This window comes from Pleurodeles waltl, chromosome 1_1 (assembly GCF_031143425.1).
Source record: "Pleurodeles waltl isolate 20211129_DDA chromosome 1_1, aPleWal1.hap1.20221129, whole genome shotgun sequence".
Classification (NCBI taxonomy): Eukaryota; Metazoa; Chordata; class Amphibia; order Caudata; family Salamandridae; genus Pleurodeles; species Pleurodeles waltl.
In genome coordinates, this window is record NC_090436.1 from 245,409,072 (window position 1) to 245,429,297 (window position 20,226).

Sequence of the window (20,226 nt, forward strand, 5' to 3'; positions counted from 1 at the left end):
GCGTGGTGAGCAGTTTAAAACTGCCAAATTTGGACCATCACAAAAACTCTTAACCGGCCTGAACTTTACTTTTTGATGCGCCTAAGTCACCATAAAATGTAGGCCTCAAATAGCCACATGGTATTTAAAAGTAGGAAATGTATATTTAATTTTTTACATGTCTTGGCATTGAAAATACCCAAAGTTGTTTTTCACTGTGGCAAGGCTGGCTCTCCCATAGGCTAACATTGGTTTACACTATTGCACTTAAGTGCTAGTTTCTGTCTGGGAACAGATGGAAAAATAACTCAAGGACTTATTTTTATACTAATTTAAAAGATGTTACATTACTTTGTAGGAAAAGACACTTTTAGAAACGTTTTCTTGTTCCTGCCCCAAACCAAACAGCCTTTCTGCCAGTGTCCGACTGTCACGGGTTGGCTCCTCTCTGGTGACATGCGTATTTTTCACAGGTAGTGGAGAAAGGCCCCAAGGTGAAGGAAGGGAGTTTAACACCTTCACAAGGTGGGCTAGTGGGCTGTGCCTGACACCTCCATGACCTTCAATGGAAGCCCACTCTGCCAGAGGCAGATGAATCGCATACCTCGTCTGTGCCTCCTTTTTAGGTTGAGCATGCAAGCGCTTTGACCTGTTGTAAGTCTTGTGGGCTTTTAACCACACCCACCGCACATCCATTATTCACTCGTTTGTGGGCTTGCCTTTCAAAAATCTTTTGTTGTCATTGGTAAATGCTTTACGTGTGTCCCTCCTTTGGGCGGTTTTGTTACCACCTTGGACACCGACCCTGTTACCTGTATAATTGCACATTTGCCAATACATTTGACTGCAGGCAAACCTTTTTCCTTGTGTGTGTTGTGTGTCTCCTTTGTGCTCATGACGGCTAAGGTGCTTTGAATCAGCTCGCTTATGTGAACGGTTTTACTTTTAATTTTCAATTTAAGTGGCAAGAAATGTCCAGTTAGGAATTTACAATGCCAGTAACTAACCTGAGCAAATGCGAGACCCATTTCATGGGATATGCTTGTTGTCTTTCTAGTCAGGATGGTTTCAAACCCAGTGGGGGATGCATAGGGGGAGATGCTCAGAATTGGTATAGAAAGAATGAAACATTTTTATTTAATATAAAGCATAACATTTATAGCCATATAAGCGAATACATCAGTTGGGTCAGTTGCAATAGCAACGTATTTATTGCAGCGACTAAATCCATTGCGTTTTCTAAGAATGTCAAATGTTTCCATTTCATGACGAACGCCTGGCTGGTTCTCCGAGTAGAACCCGTATAATCTTCCTCTGTTTAAACCAGTGGCGGCCCGTACTTTAGGGCGGAGGGGCCACGCCCCCCACCCCATGAAGTGTGTGTCAGGCTGAACAAAGGTCAGCCTGACAGACACTCTTCATGTTCAGGTCAGGCAGCCAGGAGCAGACATGCGCGATTTGCGCAGACTCCTGGCTGCCTGAGCTGAACTTTGCTGGGCTGAGGAGATCACAGCTCCTATGGGTGTGACCTCGTCAGCCCAGCAAAGGTGCCTCGAGGCCCTCCCCTGGGTGACAAGGAAAGCGTCACCCATTGACACTCGCCCTGGGTGCTTCAGGTTTAAGCCCTGAAGCGCCCAGGGCGAGTGTCAATCAGTGACACTTCGTCACAGAGTGGGGTGGGGTCAGCAGTCTCACTGACCCCATCCCACTCTGTGACGAGGCTCGGACTGCTGCCTTCCTTCATTGGCTGGCTCAAGGTCAGCCAATGAGGAAAGGCAGCAGTCCCAACCCTCCTGGGACCTGGAGGCTGAAGGTAAGTGTGTGTGTGTGTGTGTGTGTGTGTGTGTTATGTTTTTAATTGAATCTTTGGTGCGCGCGTGCATGTTTGAGTGTTATGAGTGTTGTTAATGGATGTGCGTGTGTGAAAGAATGAATGTGTGTGATCTTCTAAAATGAATGTTTGGTGCATGCGTGCATGTTTGAATGGTATGAATGTTAATGGGTGTGGGTGCGTGCGTGTGTGAAAGAATGTGTGTGATGTTTTAAAATGAATGTTTGGTGCGAGCGTGCGTGCATGTTTGAATGGTATGAATGTTGTTAATGGATGTGCATGCGTGTCTGTGTGTGAAAGAATGAGTCTGTGTGTGTGTGTCTCCCGCCCGCCCCCCTCCCTCCTAAAGCTGCCGGCCGACACTGGTTTTAACCCAGGCCTGCAGGTAGCCTGGGGGCTGTACACTTGGAGGCAGATCCTCTTTCAGCAGATTACAGCCAGCACACTCCAGGAAAACTCAGACTAGCGCGGTTCACTGTATGCCCGGGAGTACTACATGATTACATCACAGCAGGATAACCCTTTGTCCTCACGGAGGCCGGAAGTGGTGCACAGTTCTAACCCAGGCCATATTAAGCTGCACGTGAATAAACGCAGCTTTGCATTTAACATTTTAAGCTCAGCACTGCAGTTAACACATGTCGCCTTCACATTTCTAAGTAGCTACCAGCCTGTCCCTCAAATTTACTTCGTTCCGGGAGCAAAACTATAATTTTTCGTGCTTTAGCAGTACGTCACGCCAGCATGTGATTTACATAACTAAATAACAAATGCAAATTACTATCATCATGGTATTTACTTTAAAACAACTATTTTAATTCAGAGCACTTTACCACAGAAGCTCTGACTCCACAGAGAGCTATCTTCCGCTTTAAAAAAAAAAAAAGCAATTCTAAAGTATTTCCAAGTTTAGTTTTTTTTTTCCTTCTACGCAAGAGAAAGGGATCTGCTCTCCCGCCGTCTATCACACGATGAAGCCAGACTGGAAATCTAGAAAGCAGGCGTTTCCCTGGTAACTAATAACCGTACCACTCCTATCTTCAGGACAGGTTTCCATTCATTGCACAAACAGGTTTATGCAGACACTGTTTTACTTGTTAGCTTCATCTAAGCCAAGGAACAAGAATTAATTGTGTGATGCAAATAAGGACCTAATCCTTTGCACGGATGTTTGTAACTCTCAGAAATGTTTTCTTTCCAAACAGGTAATTGTATATAAATATTGAGGCTCCTCACTAGAACAACCCTATGAGTGCTCTGCATGATTTACATGAATCCCACCAGACCTCTACCTCTTAATATGTTTAATAATAAAAATAACGCTTAACTAAAACCTGCATTAGCCCTATTTACTCTATAGCATCCTAAAACCAACTGCCGTCCCTGCACAACACTGGCCATAAACCATGCTAATGGGCCAAATATATGAGAACATGGCGACCAGCGTAACACATTTACAAGTCAGGAATGCTAAAATCTAATGAAAACCACTCCAATCTATGAGGAATGCATAATGTGAGAGAATTATACACTTAACTACCAGAATCAACGTTTCTTTTTTCTAACATTAGGGAATCATTTTTTAAACAGCCGAGCCTCAGTGGTGGTTACATTGTGCAGCACTTGTGCAGCTGTACTGCGTGTGCCGTGGCTGCCAGTTTCTCCAACTGATGCACTACTTGCGGTTTACCTGGTAACTTGAGTAAGTTTTGTCTGTACAGATTTAGACATTTTCTTTTTATTGTTTAATCATTTTTTGACCGCTTTTAAATCAATACCGTCAGAGATGTTGCGAAATTCACCTGGAAACTGCACACCCTTACTCGTATATTCATGATGCACTGTTCACCATTCTTTTTGTCATGATGCCTGCACACCAGCAGTGAACCTTCTGAATTGCCTAGGTTCTGTGACTTACTGCTCGGAGTCTATGGGCTAGGCTCCTTCTCTACCCTCTCAAGCTATACGTATAGTCACCTCAGCACCAACGCGCAGAGGGGTGTAATTGCAACTTTATGTGGAGAAGGGACCTTAGTTCCTTTACGGGCAGCTCATGCCTCGGGAGACCATCACTACAGCCTAAAGATGTACACCACCCACCCGAAAAAAATGCTACAATGGCACTTTGGGATGGCTCCTAGTGTCATTCTCTCTCCGCTTTTTCGTCTCATTACCTCATCGTCCTTACCCTTGCATCTAAACATTACAAAATGAGGCCATTCCGCCTCACAATACATCAATTACCACATCATAGCCAACATAAAAAGGCCCTTCCCCGACCCTTCTCCTGGTCAATTTTGTCTCGCACGTCTTACAGCATCTGCTGTGTGTGGTGCTGCGACTATGAACAGCGTTCGAGTTTTGGAATCTGAGTGGCTGTAGTCAGAATGTTGGGCACTGCGGGGCTGGCCTGGCACTTCTTTGTCAGCTAGGGCACAATGAGGAGTAATCCAGGTTGGCAGTTATGGAGTTCCTTCTTGATCAGCGCCTATGGAATATGGCCAGCTCACTGGGGCTTGGGCTGTTCTCTGAAGTCGGGAAGGCAGCATCGAAGGTAGTGGCATCATGCAGTGAAGAGCAACACAACACTCTTGTGGGGGGTGGGGCTACAATTAAATCAGTGCCTTTTGAAAATATTACTAGCACTTTCTTTATATTTAAAGATTTACTTACATATATGGTTACTGTTCCCATTGGTTGTTTTGCGGGAATAAAGTGACTGGGGGCACGTAAATGCTTCATTTGGATTAGTTTCCTGGCTTTGGATTCTTACTTTTATTTAAGTTAGCTCCTTTGCCACTTGGTCATGATGATGGGGAAGACGACATCCAAGAGAAGGCATATTTTGTCTTTTTCAGGGAGGAGGGTCCCACCACAGCGAAGAGGGGCAGGTTTGTGGATTGCATCACCTTTGAGCACTCCAGCTCTACTTTCTGCACTAGAGATAAGGGCCTTGATTGATGGAGCCGTATCTAAAGCTTTAGAAGAGAAATGCAAAGTGAAACCTAAGCAGCGACCTAAAAAGGCTGGCACTTATTCACTATTGGATTCTGAGTCTGAAATTCTTGCCCATCATAGAGCAAAAATGTGCAGACAGAAGAGGTGGCAACATTCTGCAATGTATAAAGCAAAATATTGGTTTTCTCCTTTTTGTTCTCAGGAAACTTCAGGGAGCCTTTTTCAGCAATACATAAAGCCTCCACTTTTTGCCATGTCATTGCATGGAAAGATAAAATACTTGATCACTGGGGAATGGCAACAGCTAGACCGTGCCTCAGTGGTGAGGTTTTTGCAGAAGCTGTATACTTTGGATGATGGAGAGCACTCTCTTCCTCACAGTATCAAAGTAGATGCCATCCTTGCCACATTAGTTAGCAGAACCTCTATTCATCCCGGAGGCTATTTCCCTTCGGTTACTACAGATAAGAAGGTGGAGGGCTCATTAAAGAAAGCCTTCACTGTGGAACACTGGGACCTCAAACCAGGAATTTATTCCGTCTATGCTGCTCAACCTTTGGTCTCAGATTTTGAGAAGCTGGCTACGGGTATTCAGGAGGAACCTCACTGTTCAGTACTATTGGTGGACATGGAGCAGGAAGCAACGTTCTTGGCGGACATATCCTCTGATGTCATAAAAGTCTCTGCTATTACTACAAGGCCAGCGGTCCTGGCAAGGAGTCTGTGGAATTGAGACTGGAGGGCAGAACCTTTTGACTAACAGAACTTCTGTAGATCCCATTTGAAGGAAAGAAACTATTTGATGATAAGCTGGACTATGATTACAAAGGTTTTGAAAGACTGGAAACATTCAATGCCTTATAAAGGGAAATCCTCTTCTTCCCAAAGCTACTGGGAACTTTCATTTTCTAGTTCTTCTGAGAAAAGTTCCAAACCTTTTTCTGATTGTCAGAAGAAGTTTCAGACAAAGAAATCTTTCTTCAAAACAGACACTATGGATGAGCAAGGCATTTCCAAACTGAACTCCCTACAGTCACTGGTCCAACAACACCTATCCGGTAGGAATCAGACTTTTACATTTCCTAAGGATATGACAGGACAACGTGAAACACCTCTTCCATCTTATTCCTGGTTGAAAAAGCTTCAGGTCCTAGATCTCAAAAGATTAAACACTTGGAACAGAAGGGTGCATTATAAGATAGTAACTTTGCATTCCGTTGACGGGCATCCACGACTATATGACTCCATAGTTCAAGATACCCATTTACCTGTCCCAATAGCAGGAGATCATCAGAAGTATCCTCAGTTCACCATAAGCAACCATGATTTTGAGTTCTGAGTATTGCTATTCGGTCTGTCCCAAAAGAATTCATCAAGACTCTGGGTCCCTTAGTGGCACTGATTCTATGGGCCCCGGGAAGGGACTCTTTCTCTGAGATCTTTTTAGATAGCAGCTGTAATGATGAGTGTGTGCTTGAAGGGGCAGAACATGTAGGGTAGTGTAGTGAAGAAGGAAAAGGTAAAAACTAACTATCCAGGCATTCCGGATATTTTTTAATTCAGTGGTTCCCTGGACAGGGTTAAAAACAAAAAGGAGTACTATCTTAAAGACTCAGGGTGCCTAGATAGCCTACGTGTATGTTGTGTAAGGTAGGGTTTGTCATGTTTCACGCCTAGAGGTCACACCAGATCCGTGGTGTTTCTTCAGGATCAGGATAATCCCTGCCCTACACCTGAATGGGATGTGAAATGGGGAGTCTAGTTCTCTAACAAATAAATACCTCACTGAAGTATTTCCCAACCTAGAAAATAAATGGAACAAATGAACAATGTCAAAGTAAGAGTTTCCTCAATGAATGCATAGGAGAAAAACTCAAATAGTTTCACATGCCCAAAGAGCTCAAAGATTGTTGGTGGTAAGTGATCATGTACACAGCACTTCAGGCAGGTGACCACACAAATAAAAACTGAAAACATAATGACACACAACAAGACAGACAATGTACACATTTTTGGCAAGAAATGGTGCTTTGGGCCTGATTAGAGTTTGGAAGAAGGGTTACTACATCACAACAGTGATGGTTATCCCGTCTGCAAAATATATATCCTATAATATCCTATGGGATTTATATTTTGGTGGATGGGATATCCGTCACTGTTGTGACGGAGTAAACACTCAGCCAAACTCTAAATCAGGCCTTATATTAGGTGTTCTCAGTACGTAAGGCACATGCGGGCGGCCATCTTGGAGAAAGTGTATCCTCCCGGGGCCCCCCCCCACTTTGCCTGGTAGGGGGTGGGGCCTTCAAGTATCAGGCCTATGAGGAAAAAGCAGTCTGTCTGCTATGTGGAGGGAGGATAAATAACCACGCGCATGACTGCTCCAAACAGGCTGGTCACATGAATGTCAGCGTGGAAAAAGCAGCATTGCTGCTATCTTATAAAGCTAAAAATTAAAGACGGTCAAAGGGCAGCTCTAGTACAACTCTGCTAGTTGCACCCTTAATGGAGAAAAGTGGCATCATCTTAAAGGTAAAAAATGCGAATGGAATCACAAAAAGAAGGTGCACGCTTGAGTATGTGACACATGACGACAATAAAATACAACAAAAGGGGGCCGTGCATAACAGTTTCATAATGAGGATGAAACTGACAACTCATATAATCATTGAATTAAAAAAAGTGCCCAATGCTAGAACCATAAATATGAAGAGCAGCAAAGGGGGGCAATATGAAACGTACCCAAAGTTGAGCATGGGTATTACGAAGGTGTAATAAAAGATCCCTCCAGCCTAGCACAAAATGGCCAATATAAGGAACCATCATGGTCATAAGTTAATGTGAAAGAGTAATGGGAGATGAATTAACACTGTAGTGAGATACAGGGATCCATGTAATAAATCATGTTAGTTACAGGTGAGCAAACTGTAACAGCAGAGTAACAGGAAAGCCATGTATCAAAACTTGGCTTAGTGGATTACATCTCAAACCCAGGAATGTCATTCAGGCCTTGCGTATGGGTAGAAAGGCGAAATACCCATTGTTTTCTTTTATGAAAAGGGCCCTTCGGTTCCATCTATTGTTGGCCTCTAATGTAGCCTAACAGAGGTCATCAGGGCTGTGGTTCAGATTGTAAAAATGGGTGGACAGTTTTATTGTAATGCATTTGCAACGCAGGTTGCTATGATGTTCCAGGATTTTTGTTTTAAGTGCCCTCATGGTCATGCCCACATATCGAAGGGCACATGTGCATGTAATAAGGTAAACACAGTTCTTGTTGTTACAGCTGGCATGACTTTGTTGAGCCCAAATGTGTTCATGACTGAGGTGTATCTATTTGGTCGCCCTGGTGAAGCGACAGACCACAGATGATTCACAAGGAAAATGCCAAGTGAAGTGGGGGTCCAGAGAGTGTGTTGCTTCTGCTTCGTCACTGTACGTGGTCTGGTGTGGACCACAAGGTCCCTCAAGTGTTTAGTGCTTCTGAACATGAACCGGAAATTAGGAATATCCAGAGACCCCGAGTGTAGGATGGCCCAATGTTTCTTAATGATACGTTGAATACAATTGGAACTGGGAGTAAAGGTGGCCACATATGTGAGGTTATCAGTAGAGTGGACCATGTGTTTAACAGTGCTTCATGATGATTGTTACGTGCTTGATTGATGATCTTGGGAGGGTAGCTGCGTGGAGACAGAAGAGTACTGTAGTCCTTTAATGCCAAGCCAAGGGTTTCCGGTCTCTCTCCTAGAGCAAAAGATAATCTAATTGGAGAGAGTGGAAGTTCTTTTCTCGCCTCTTGAAAGGAAAAGTGGTTCTGGTCCAGACAGGCTGATTCCAGACCCATTTCTCACTAAGCAATTCATATATAAGAAACATCCAACACCTTGGTGGATAGTCTCAGCAGAGATATTCTATCTTTTTGTGACTTTTTATCTCTACCAGAGGGTGTTTGTGGAGAACACTCAGAGATGGGGTAATACAGTGAGACCTTTTTGCTTTGATTCTCAACGCAAAGGTGAAAATCCTTTGTTCTAGATCAAGGAGGAGCATGCCTGGGCTGTGAACGCTCTTACATGCAGATGGCCTCAGGGACTTCTGTATGTGTGTCCTCCGAGTCCCAGATTCTTGCTCAGAGTGAGGAGGGAGAAAGCATTAGTGGTAATGACAGCTCTAGTATGGCCCTGTTCCTCTTGGTTTCCTCTTTTAGGAGCGATGAGGCAGTCATAGGAGTGGAGGCTACCCCATGAATCCCTCCCCGCTTATTTTCCAAATCTTGCAACAAGAGGTCCTATCCAGCTGAATCTAGCAGCCTGGAGATTAGGAGGCTAGGTTTAGTGAATAGGGGGTACCAGTGGCCCTTAATAATACTCTTCAAGCTTCTAGGCGTTCTTCAACTACTAGGTCATATTTAAGGCACTGGTGTTCTTTTAAAAAAATGCTGTCATTCTAAGGAATTAGAGCAGTGGGCTCTAAACATTTTAATGCTGCGCCCCCCTAGTTGAAAAATAAAAATCACTGGCCCTCCACCCTCAAAATTTGTCAATTTTTTAAAAATAAAGCTGGAAATGTTTAAATATGTCTAGACGTATTTAAACATTTCAGTTAAGTACTGTTGCCTTTTTAAAAATGCAATAACATACTTCTGCTTAAAACAAAACACTTATCTGTGTCATGCTTATTTTGACCACAGCCTGGCGCCCCCACTGGGATCACTTGAGGTCCCCCAGTTTGAAGACCCCTGAATTAGAGCCTACTACTTCAGGCATGTTTTCAATGATGTATTTTCTTCAAGATGGAGCTTCCCTAGGGTGGAAGGTGTTTTCTTTGAAACTCCAGTGGGCGGCAATTCAGGCTATTGGAATTTTTGGGAAGAACCTCTCTGATGATGAAGGCTTGATTTCTCCTCTGTTTACAGTTTTGAGTAACATTTTTCCTTCTCGGGGTAAACAGTTCCACACTTGGGATCGATCTTTGGATTTGAAGGCTCTCAGAGATCCTCCTATAGAACCTTTACAGAGTAAAGATATCCAAACCTTGGGTATTAAGTCTCTCTAATGTGTCTCAATAACTTCAGCTAGGTGTTTGGGGGAGTCAGGAGCTTTATCTTTCAAGCATCATTTTTGCAGACTGTTTGAGGACAGAGTGATTTTACGACCTCTTCCTAGGTTCCCAAAATTAATACCAGTTTCCATAGGGAGCAAGACCTAATTTGCCATCATTTAACGATTTCCCTAATACAGAAGAGATCAGACTACACTATTTTGATGTTTAGAGAGCACTTTTGATTTACTTGGATAGAGCTGCTCATGTTCGGCTCTGAGTTATTGTTTGTAAATGTTGGGCCTATAGTTCTCTCCGAGTAGCTGGGTTAGGTTTTTGATTGACTTGGCTTATAATTTTGTAGGACAGGGTTTGTCCATTGGGGGGACATGGCAGGTCTACTAGGACTATGTCTACTTCACATACTGAGCTTCAAGAGGCTTCAGTAGCTAAAATATTTATAGCATCTATCTGGCCATCTCACTGTAGAATTGTGCAAGCGGAAGAACTCAATTATGTTTTTGGTTCTAAACTTTTACCTACTATGATGTAAAGGTTGTGTTCTCTATTGTGTTTTATATGATCAATAAAGTTTGGGTCTTTGCAACAATCGTTGGCTGTCCTGGTATAGCTTTGTATATCTAATTTTGTAAGAGAAAAAGCGAGAGTAAGGACAATGAAGTAATGCTTCAATTACATACAGGTAATTGCAATACTCTGAGCCTGTTCCTCACTTCCAATCATTACATCCCTTCCCACCCTCCCAAATGTTCCAGGCCAACTAAAGTTGATTAAGTCATGGCTTGTAACTAAACAGGAGGAGGGAAGGGTCTTTATGTCGGATATGACATGATAATTGATGTCTGGTGAGGCAGAATGGTCTCATTTTGTAATGATCAGAAGCGATGAAACAGGACTCTGAGTAATGCAAGTATAGGTAAGTAACTGGAGCATTTTCCTTTCATTCCCCTTACCCTACAAAATCCCTTTCCTAGACTAAACAGCTCTTCCCTTCTAAACTTACCTGACCGTTTTTCTACCTACTATGTTCACCTTCCCCAGTGGTTGCTGCTCTCTCATTTTCCTTCCTTTATCTTCAACTGTTCTTTGCTATTATATTGTCGAGATGTTGGGCACTGCACGCATTATTCAGTACAGTTTTGTTCTATTATTCACTATCATTGATTACGTGGTGTACCATTTTATACCATAATAAAAGACGAAAAGGTTTTTTTTTTTTTTAAATATGTTGCAAAAGCTCCCACCCGTGGCTTTGAGACTGAATAAGATACCTAACTGGGCCACATATTACTTTTTGAGGACCCAAGACCCTTGTCAGAATGATAGAAATAATATTTTCTTCAGGAGGTGTTCATGTACTACAATTCCTCTTGTGATCATTTCTTGATTAACGGTTCAATTTTTACTTAGAAGCCATAAAAACCTATAACCAACTCTAAAACAAGTTTTACCAAAGTTAACTGTCGAGCAAGGTAAAAAACAATACAACAGGTTTTACATTAAACGGAGTATAGGCAGATACCTGATCACAGGTGGAAATCCTGAATTCCACCTTCCAGAGAAATGAAATAACTGCTTGCTCTAAAGAAGAAGCCTCAAGTGCAGTGTAAATGCCACAGGAGAGTCCCCGAGAAAGCTATGTACCACCAACGGCGGCCTGCTGTAGTTGATCGTGTATAAAAATGAGATTGGAAGGGTGGCAACATGGACTATGGGCTACTTTGACACGCATGCGCAGTGGCCACAGCTCTGGAACGATTTTCTTTATAACAAAAATAATTCTAATTGTTACCCTGTGCACTACACACACGATGTGCAAAGGAGAGGCGACCTTAGAAGCCAATTAACTCCAAGCACGGTAGAACTGGAAAGTGCCGCATCCTTTGCGGAGGAGTTAGAAACACTGCTTTGGTATTTCTACTTGTTAAATTACCGATACAGCTGGTCTGGTTACTTCCGGAGCTGGGAGCACAGAAGCATTCAGACATTCCCCGTGAGGGTTCCATGACAAATGGGGAATCAGTGTGGGTGTCAGGAACACCACACCACTCCTGCAGGAACTCCACCTCTTTAGCCCCTTCCACATACTGTAATATGGATGCAGGAACTCCACCTCTTTAGCCCCTTCCACATACTGTAATATGGATGCAATAACTCCACCTCTTTAGCCCCTTGTACATACTGTAATATGCCAAGTGTTCCAACGAATTGTGAATTAGAGGTCACACATGATGGGGTCCAGGTTAAAGTTGGTTTCGAAACACCTGATATATTCACATTAGGCCTGTGCCTGCTTCTTTTGGAGCCCAGGCTGCTACTATGAAGGGTCCAGTTCATTAAAGTTACATGCAACAACTAGATTTATTATGAATGGTGGCATCCAAAATATTTCAATATATGTCAAAAGCCTAAGTGTGTTCAAGTAACTACACTAAATCAATTTTAAAAACAGGGCACACTTGAGCAGTAGATGCGACACCCCCTAACATTTCTCCGATCCACTATAGGCCATAACCTGGTGTTCAATTGGTATATACTGACCTCTAACGCACTTTTTGTGAGAATTACCGGGGTCTGTTTATGTAATCCGACGTTTGTTTGTTGTATACTAGGTTCTTTAGAATACATGGACGCTTGCCTCACTATATAAAAACTTGCACCTAATCATCTTATTGTAGTTTAGTTGTAATATTACTTGTTTCGCATTGGGTTCTCTATCGGCCTCTAACCCACTGGTCCCGTCTTCTCAGATTTCACACGATAAAGCTTTCCTAAAGCAAACAGTTCTGGCTTTAACGGGCTACCTTTTGTGCACACCTGTTAATAGGTAGCTTATTACAGCCAGACTTCTACTGGCCTTGGAAAAGCACGTTATTTGTAAACAGAGGAGAAACAAAAATGGGCATGAGAGAGGTGGAGAAAACAATGCTAAAAATTCAACAGAGGGGAAAAAACAGGAAATAAACAGTGACTGGGAAAGACACAAAAGGCGAAAGAACAACGGAAAAAAACAGACAAAAATGCACACAAGTACTGACTAAAACAGTAGTCCTCCTGCAGTGAGAAAACAAATACATTGATTTCTGCATACAATGCATGCATGGAAGAAATAATTTAATGTGCGATGACAGTACTTTTGAGGTGTAAAATAGTCCTTCTAACACTGCAATGGAAGTACTCAAAAGGAGGTGGAATGATACATCTTCTAGCCAATACGAAGATGGAAATACTTTTTTTATTTTTTTTTATAGAATTTAAACAGGCCAACAAACAGCGGCGTTGTCATACCAGAACAAATGAGGTAGCTATTTAAATGTAATAACAAATACAGAAGTGTTGTGACCTAATATTGACTGCTGCCAGAGCTAACGGAGGATGAAAGATAAGGTCACAGGGAAGAATTATATATGTTATTTAAACAATGAGAACAAGAACTCGCTTGTTAGCTCTTCATTTTTATCAACTGCAATATACAACCACTAGAAGAAAGGAGACATTTATGGCAGTATGTTTATTTTTTCCAGGCTACTGTTCATCAAATGAATTATCAATCTTTATGACATATAACCGGCTTAAAAATTGCTTCTGTCAAACTACCTATATGTTTCGGCCAAAAATTATTAGCTACCATATATTGGTAGGATTCATTTTGTACTACAGAGTGCACGTTTTTTTCTACATGTCCACCATCATACTCTGTCATATAAAGGAGCAAAACGTCATTGATAGCTGCTTGGGTTGAATGTTGATTGTGCGGTATCTGTTAGAAAAACGAAATACTCGCTTGCTGCTTATCCAAAGGATATTACATGTCATCTCGGTCCTGGTTCCCCTATAATGTACAGAAAAGGTTACTTTAGCCTATATGGTACCTGCCAATGGGTATTTTGATCTTACCGAACAGCAACAAGTAGGATGATATATTGATTTAGAAATCAAGGCCCCACCTGCATCTGTACTGGTAAGAACATTGTATTCATTCCAGAATGAGCACTATTATTTGTTCAAAATGTATTACAAATCGCTTATAGTCACCGTGTGAAACAGGTGACATGTTTGATAACATGAATATTTGATTCAACAATGTGTATAGCTTATTTCTGCATGCCACTACTCTCTGAACAGAAAACATCTGTAGAGGAGTCCAAACCTAGCATTAAGCTATAGTGGAGCGCTGTAAACCCCTAGAGGAGCCAGGATGACAACACAGAGAGCGCCAATAATTCAGAGATGGTGGTGAAATGAGTAGAGATCGATTACAAGGCAGCTCGGATAAGCAAGGTGGGACTTCACAATCGAAGAGAACAGTCTATCTTTCTTTTCTTCTTTTTTTTTTCCAATAATCAAATTTGATTTTTCAGAGTGAGCTACAAACCATCAATACAAAAACAAGACCGGAGCCCATCAAGTCAATACACATCAGCAGAGGAAAACATATTACTGTCAATCAATCCCTGCGTCTAGTCCACGATAAGCCTACCACCCGCCCCCGATCTTTGTATATGGATCACTCCAGCTGGGCACACCAGTCCACTTCCCGCTGCCACTCTGCCACTGGGAGGGTGTGATTGGAGTTCTTAAGGTCCAGGTCAATCTGCCTACTCTAATTAAGACATTAGTTTTCTTTTTAGCAGCAATGGCAAAGATGTTCCTAGAAAAACTGGCCTATCAGATAATTTTCAAATTACAAGAGGGAAGGGGGCAATCTGTTTTACAGGAGGTTGTGGTTGCACAGTCTGTGGTCACAGACTGAGAATAGACACTTCCCTATTTCGTTTCTGGCGCAATTTTATAGCTCCAGTCAGTAAAATGATTGGAATTTGTCCCTAGGATGCATGCAGGAGATCACCCAATCCTGTTCAGACAAACCGAAAAGTTAAGCGCTACAGATAAGGGACTGCAAGTAGAACCAGTGCAGTATGATTAGAATTGGGGTGATGTGGATGAATTTTAACAGCCCTTTGAGAAGACAAGAATAGTGTGGCGGATACGCTTAATGCATGCCAGAAAAGAGTTTAGGAATATCACAGAAAAAAGAAATACTAATGACTAGTGTGATAGAAGCAGGTCATAGACAATCACAGGAGTTGCACGTTTTATGCTCGAGAGAAGGGTTTGAAATAGGCCTGGGCGCAGAAAAACTCAGCGAGATCCCACAGAGTTCAGCTAATGGGCAGAATCGGGCACATCGAGCTGCTCACACGGATTTGGAGCTCCTCGACCTTTTTCTGCACTGTAAAAGCGCAGACAGCACCACATGGCGCACCAGAGGGTGCTGCTGCTTTCTGCAGCTCAAGCAGATTTTCCACTACAGCGGCAGCTTTCTCAACACCACCTGTGTTGAAAAACCTTGCCGGGAGGCATTCTAGCACCTGAAACATTGCGCTAGGGGATGCAAATTCACCTGCAGGAAAAAAAACTCCACCACGCAGTACTTGGCAGAGTTTTGCCAGAACTCCATGCTCAAAGTTTAAAAGCTACTCAGAAGGCATAGCCCAGGGATAGTGTCTCCCTGGCTGTCTTTCCATTCTTTACAGTGTACGATTAGCTGGCGAGGTGGCTGTAAATGTAGAAACTGAACAGTTTAACACATACTGTCAGCTCAAGGGTTAAACCTTTAAGGTCTATGCATGAAAGAAATGTCTATATGTGGGAATGATCAGAAGTGTTTATGAAGACGCCACATGCAGTTTATGTGTGTTTTTAGGTCTAACTATCTGCTGGGCATCAAAAATTGTATCAGCGTTGAGCATGACTTGAACCGGCCCATGATACTCCAGGTAGAGTTGGGTGTCACCTACATTTAGGTAGATTGCTTAGCTGACAGAGAGAACAAATAATATTTTCTACATAGATGTTGAAAACCGCCCGAGAAAGGAAGGCACTTGAAGAAATAACAAAACAGATAAGCAGCTAAGGGAATTTTCAGGGGTCTCTCTATACAAATTTGTACTGTCACCAGGAATGTAGAAAACTACAGTGCGACTTGATTCTGTAGGTTCATTGGGTGTTGATGCTATTTATGTTGTTAAAGGCTGCTGAGAGATTTGAAAAGCCCAATGAGGTGTTGTTTTCTATTGCTGGTGATGAGTTGAGCATAGTCAATGGCTTGATGTGACTAGAGTAAACTGCTTTTGTCATGCCACTGACTAGGTTAGTATGGGAATAGGTTCATGGTTGTGGGGGGCGGGGGGGTTAGGGTAGAAGGAAGGATGGCACAATTGCACAACCTAGTATGAAACATGTTGCTTGTAACAGTGGAACACTGGTGATTCCATAGGTTGAGAGAATATTAAGAGATCCCTGAGAACGAGGCACCTAACATAAATCATGCTCTATGAGCTGGTAACTTCCTATCAAGACCATTGAGCCTTCAAGTTCATGTCTAGGCAATGAGGGTCTAGTTTGCTTGCGTTTTCTCCAGGCACTACGCCTGATGCCACAAAAGTGCTACCATCTTCCTAGCAAATATGTGGGCCCCCCAAATTGGTGGCTGATTTTGATTCTGTGTACGCTCTATACTTCGCCTGGCTGTGTCCATGTCTGACCCTCCAACCGTCACTCTTCCGTGTGCCAGCGCCTCCAACCTCTTCCACGGTTGTTTTGAGAGCCTGGCGTCTGTAGAACTTGTGCTTTGAGCTGTGCGGGTAAGTGCCTCTCATTCATCTTGATTCTTACCCTATATTCGAGGAGCACGGTCCTTGATCCAGATGGAAAATGTCACTTACCCAGTGTACATCTGTTCGTGGCATTAGTCGCTGCAGATTCACATGCTGTGCACATCCCGCCATCTGGTGTTGGGCTCGGAGTGTTACAAGTTGTTTTTCTTCGAAGAAGTCTTTTCGAGTCACGAGACCGAGGGACTCCTCCCATTTCGACTCCATTGCGCATGGGCCTCGACTCCATCTTAGATTGTTTTCCCCGCAGAGGGTGAGGTAGGAGTTGTGTATGTTAGTAATAGTGCCCATGCAATGGAGTGAATACGTATGTACATAATGAAGTTTAAAGTAATATATTTCCAAATTTACAAATGTTCAAGATCAACTTCTAAACGGCTACAGGCTCCCGGGGAGGCGGGTGGGCGCATGTGAATCTGCAGCGACTAATGCCACGAACAGATGTACACTGGGTAACTGACATTTTCCGTTCGATGGCATGTGTAGCTGCAGATACACATGCTGTGCATAGACTAGTAAGCAGTTATCTCCCCAAAAGCGGTGGTTCAGCCTGTAGGAGTTGAAGTTGTTTGAAACAATGTTCGTAGTACAGCTTGACCTACTGTGGCTTGTTGTGAAGTTAACACATCTACACAGTAGTGTTTGGTAAATGTATGAGGCGTAGACCATGTTGCTGCCTTACATATTTCGTTCATTGGAATATTTCCTAGAAAGGCCATGGTAGCACCTTTCTTTCTGGGTGAGTGTGCCTTTGGTGTAATAGGCAGCTCTCTCTTTGCTTTAAGATAGCAGGTTTGAATACACTTAACTATCCATCTAGCAATGCCTTGTTTTGAAATTGGATTTCCTGTATGAGGTTTTTGAAAGGCAAAAAAAGGTTGTTTTGTTTTTCGAATTAGTTTTGTTCTGTCAATGTAGTACATTAGCGCTCTTTTGATGTCTAATGTATGTAGTGCTCTTTCAGCTACAGAATCTGGCTGTGGGAAGAACACTGGTAATTCTACCGTTTGATTCAAGTGGAACGGTGAGATAACTTTTGTTAAAAATTTTGGATTTGTCCGTAGAACTACTTTATTCTTGTGTATTTGAATAAATGGTTCTTGTATGGTAAATGCTTGAATTTCACTCACCCTTCTTAGAGATGTGATGGCAATCAAAAATGCAACTTTCCACGTTAAGTATTGCATTTCACAAGAGTGCATGGGCTCAAAAGGCGGACCCATGAGTCGTGTTAAGACAATGTTGAGGTTCCATGAAGGAACTGGTGGTGTTCTTGGTGGTATAATTCTCTTTAGGCCTTCCATAAACGCTTTTATGACTGGTATCCTAAATAATGAAGTTGAGTGTGTAATTTGCAGGTAAGCTGAAATTGCAGTAAGATGTATCTTTATGAAAGAGAAAGCTAGTTTTGACTTTTGCAAATGTAGTAAGTATCCTACTATATCTTTTGCAGATGCGTGTAAGGGTTGAATTTGATTATTATGGCAGTAATAAACAAATCTTTTCCACTTATTTGCATAGCAGTGTCTAGTGGTAGGCTTCCTAGCTTGTCTTATGACCTCCATACATTCTTGAGTGAGGTCTAAGTGTCCGAATTCTAGGATTTCAGGAGCCAAATTGCTAGATTCAGCGATGCTGGATTTGGATGTCTGATCTGTTGTTTGTGTTGTGTTAACAGATTTGGTCTGTTTGGTAGTCTGACATGAGGTACTACTGAAAGGTCTAGTAGTGTTGTGTACCAAGGTTGTCTTGCCCATGTTGGTGCTATTAGTATGAGTTTGAGTTTGTTTTGACTCAACTTGTTTACTAGATATGGAAGGAGTGGGAGAGGGGGAAAAGCGTACGCAAATATCCCTGACCAGCTCATCCATAGCGCATTGCCCTGAGACTGATGTTGTGGGTACCTGGATGCGAAGTTTTGGCATTTTGAGTTTTCCTTTGTTGCAAATAGATCTATTTGTGGTGTTCCCCAAATTTGGAAGTAAGTGTTCAGTATTTGGGGGTGAATCTCTCATTCGTGGATCTGTTGGTGATCCCGAGAGAGATTGTCTGCTAACTGATTCTGAATTCCTGGAATAAATTGTGCTATTAGGCGAATGTGGTTGTGAATCGCCCAATGCCATATTTTCTGTGTCAGGAGACACAAATGTGTCGAGTGTGTCCCTCCCTGTTTGTTTAGGTAATACATTGTTGTCATGTTGTCTGTTTTGACAAGAATGTATTTGTGGGTTATTATGGGTTGAAATGTTTTCAGCGCTAGAAATACTGCTAACAGTTCTAAGTGATTTATGTGAAACTGTCTTTGCTGTATGTCCCATTGTCCTTGGATGCTGTGTTGATTGAGGTGTGCTCCCCACCCTGTCATGGAAGCATCTGTCGTTATCACGTATTGTGGCACTGGGTCTTGGAAAGGCCGCCCTTGGCTTAAATTTATACTGTTCCACCATTGAAGCAAGATGTATGTTTGGTGGTCTATCAACACCAAATCTAGAAGCTGACCCTGTGCTTGTGACCATTGTGATGCTAGGCACTGTTGTAAGGGTCACATGTGCAACCTTGCATTTGGGACAATGGCTATGCATGAAGACATCATGCCTAGTAGTTTCATTACCATTTTGACTTGTATCCTTTGTTTTGGATACATGGCCTGTATTACATTGTGAAATGTTTGAACTCTTTGTGGAGTTGGAGTGGCAATCCCTTTTGCTGTGTTGATTGTTGCTCCTAAGTATTGCTGTGTTTGACACAGCAGAAGGTGTGACTTTGCGTAGTTGATTGAGAAACCTAGTTTGTGTAGGATTTCTATGACATATTTTGTGTGTTGTGAACACCGTCTTAGCGTGTTGGTTTTGATTAACCAATCGTCCAGGTATGGGAACACATGTATTTGCTGCCTTCTGATATGTGCAGCTACTACTGCCAGGCATTTTGTAAAAAACTCTTGGCGCAGTTGTTATTCCGAATGGCAACACTTTGAATTGGTAATGTATCCCTTGGAATACAAACCTTAGGTACTTTCTGTGTGAAGGATGTATTGGTATATGGAAATATGCATCCTTTAGATCTAGTGTTGTCATGTAGTCTTGTTGTTTGAGCAGTGGGATTACGTCTTGTAATGTAACCATGTGAAAGTGGTCTGATTTGATGTATGTATTTAATGTTCTGAGATCTAGTATAGGTCTTAGACTCTTGTCTTTTTTGGGTATTAGAAAGTACAGTGAGTAAACTCCTGTGTTTAATTGTTGTTTTGGTACTAATTCTATTGCTTCTTTTTGTAGCAATGCTTGAACTTCTAATCCTAGAAGATCTATACGTTGTTTTGACATACTGTGTGTTTTCGGTGGGACTCTTGGAGGGAATTTGAGAAATTCTATGCAATAACCATGCTGGATAATTGCCAGTACCCAAGTATCTGTTGTTATCTCCTCCCAATGTTTGTAAAATTGGCTTAGTCCCCCCCCCCCACAGGTGTTATGTGATGGGGATGTGTGACTTGTAAGTCACTGCTTATTTTGAGGAGTTTTGGGGCTTTGGAACTTTCCTCTATTTTTCTGGAATTGTCCCCCTCTATATTGCCCCCGAAAACCTCCCCGCTGATTTTGGCTTTGGTAAGTGGGCCTTGTTTGTGATGTTGTGGTTTCTGTAGGTTGCCCTCGAAACCCTACCCTAAAAGGTGTTTTGCAAAATGTGCCTCTGCTCTGCGGGGAGTAGAGTGCG

At 42.5% G+C, this 20,226-nt stretch overlaps 1 protein-coding gene across 1 annotated transcript in view; it reads right to left on the bottom strand.

Annotated features, from left to right (window-relative positions):
- The window catches only part of OXCT1 (3-oxoacid CoA-transferase 1), a 448,860-nt gene that overhangs the window by 79,659 nt on the left and 348,975 nt on the right, over positions 1-20,226 (bottom strand). The window lies entirely within an intron of this gene.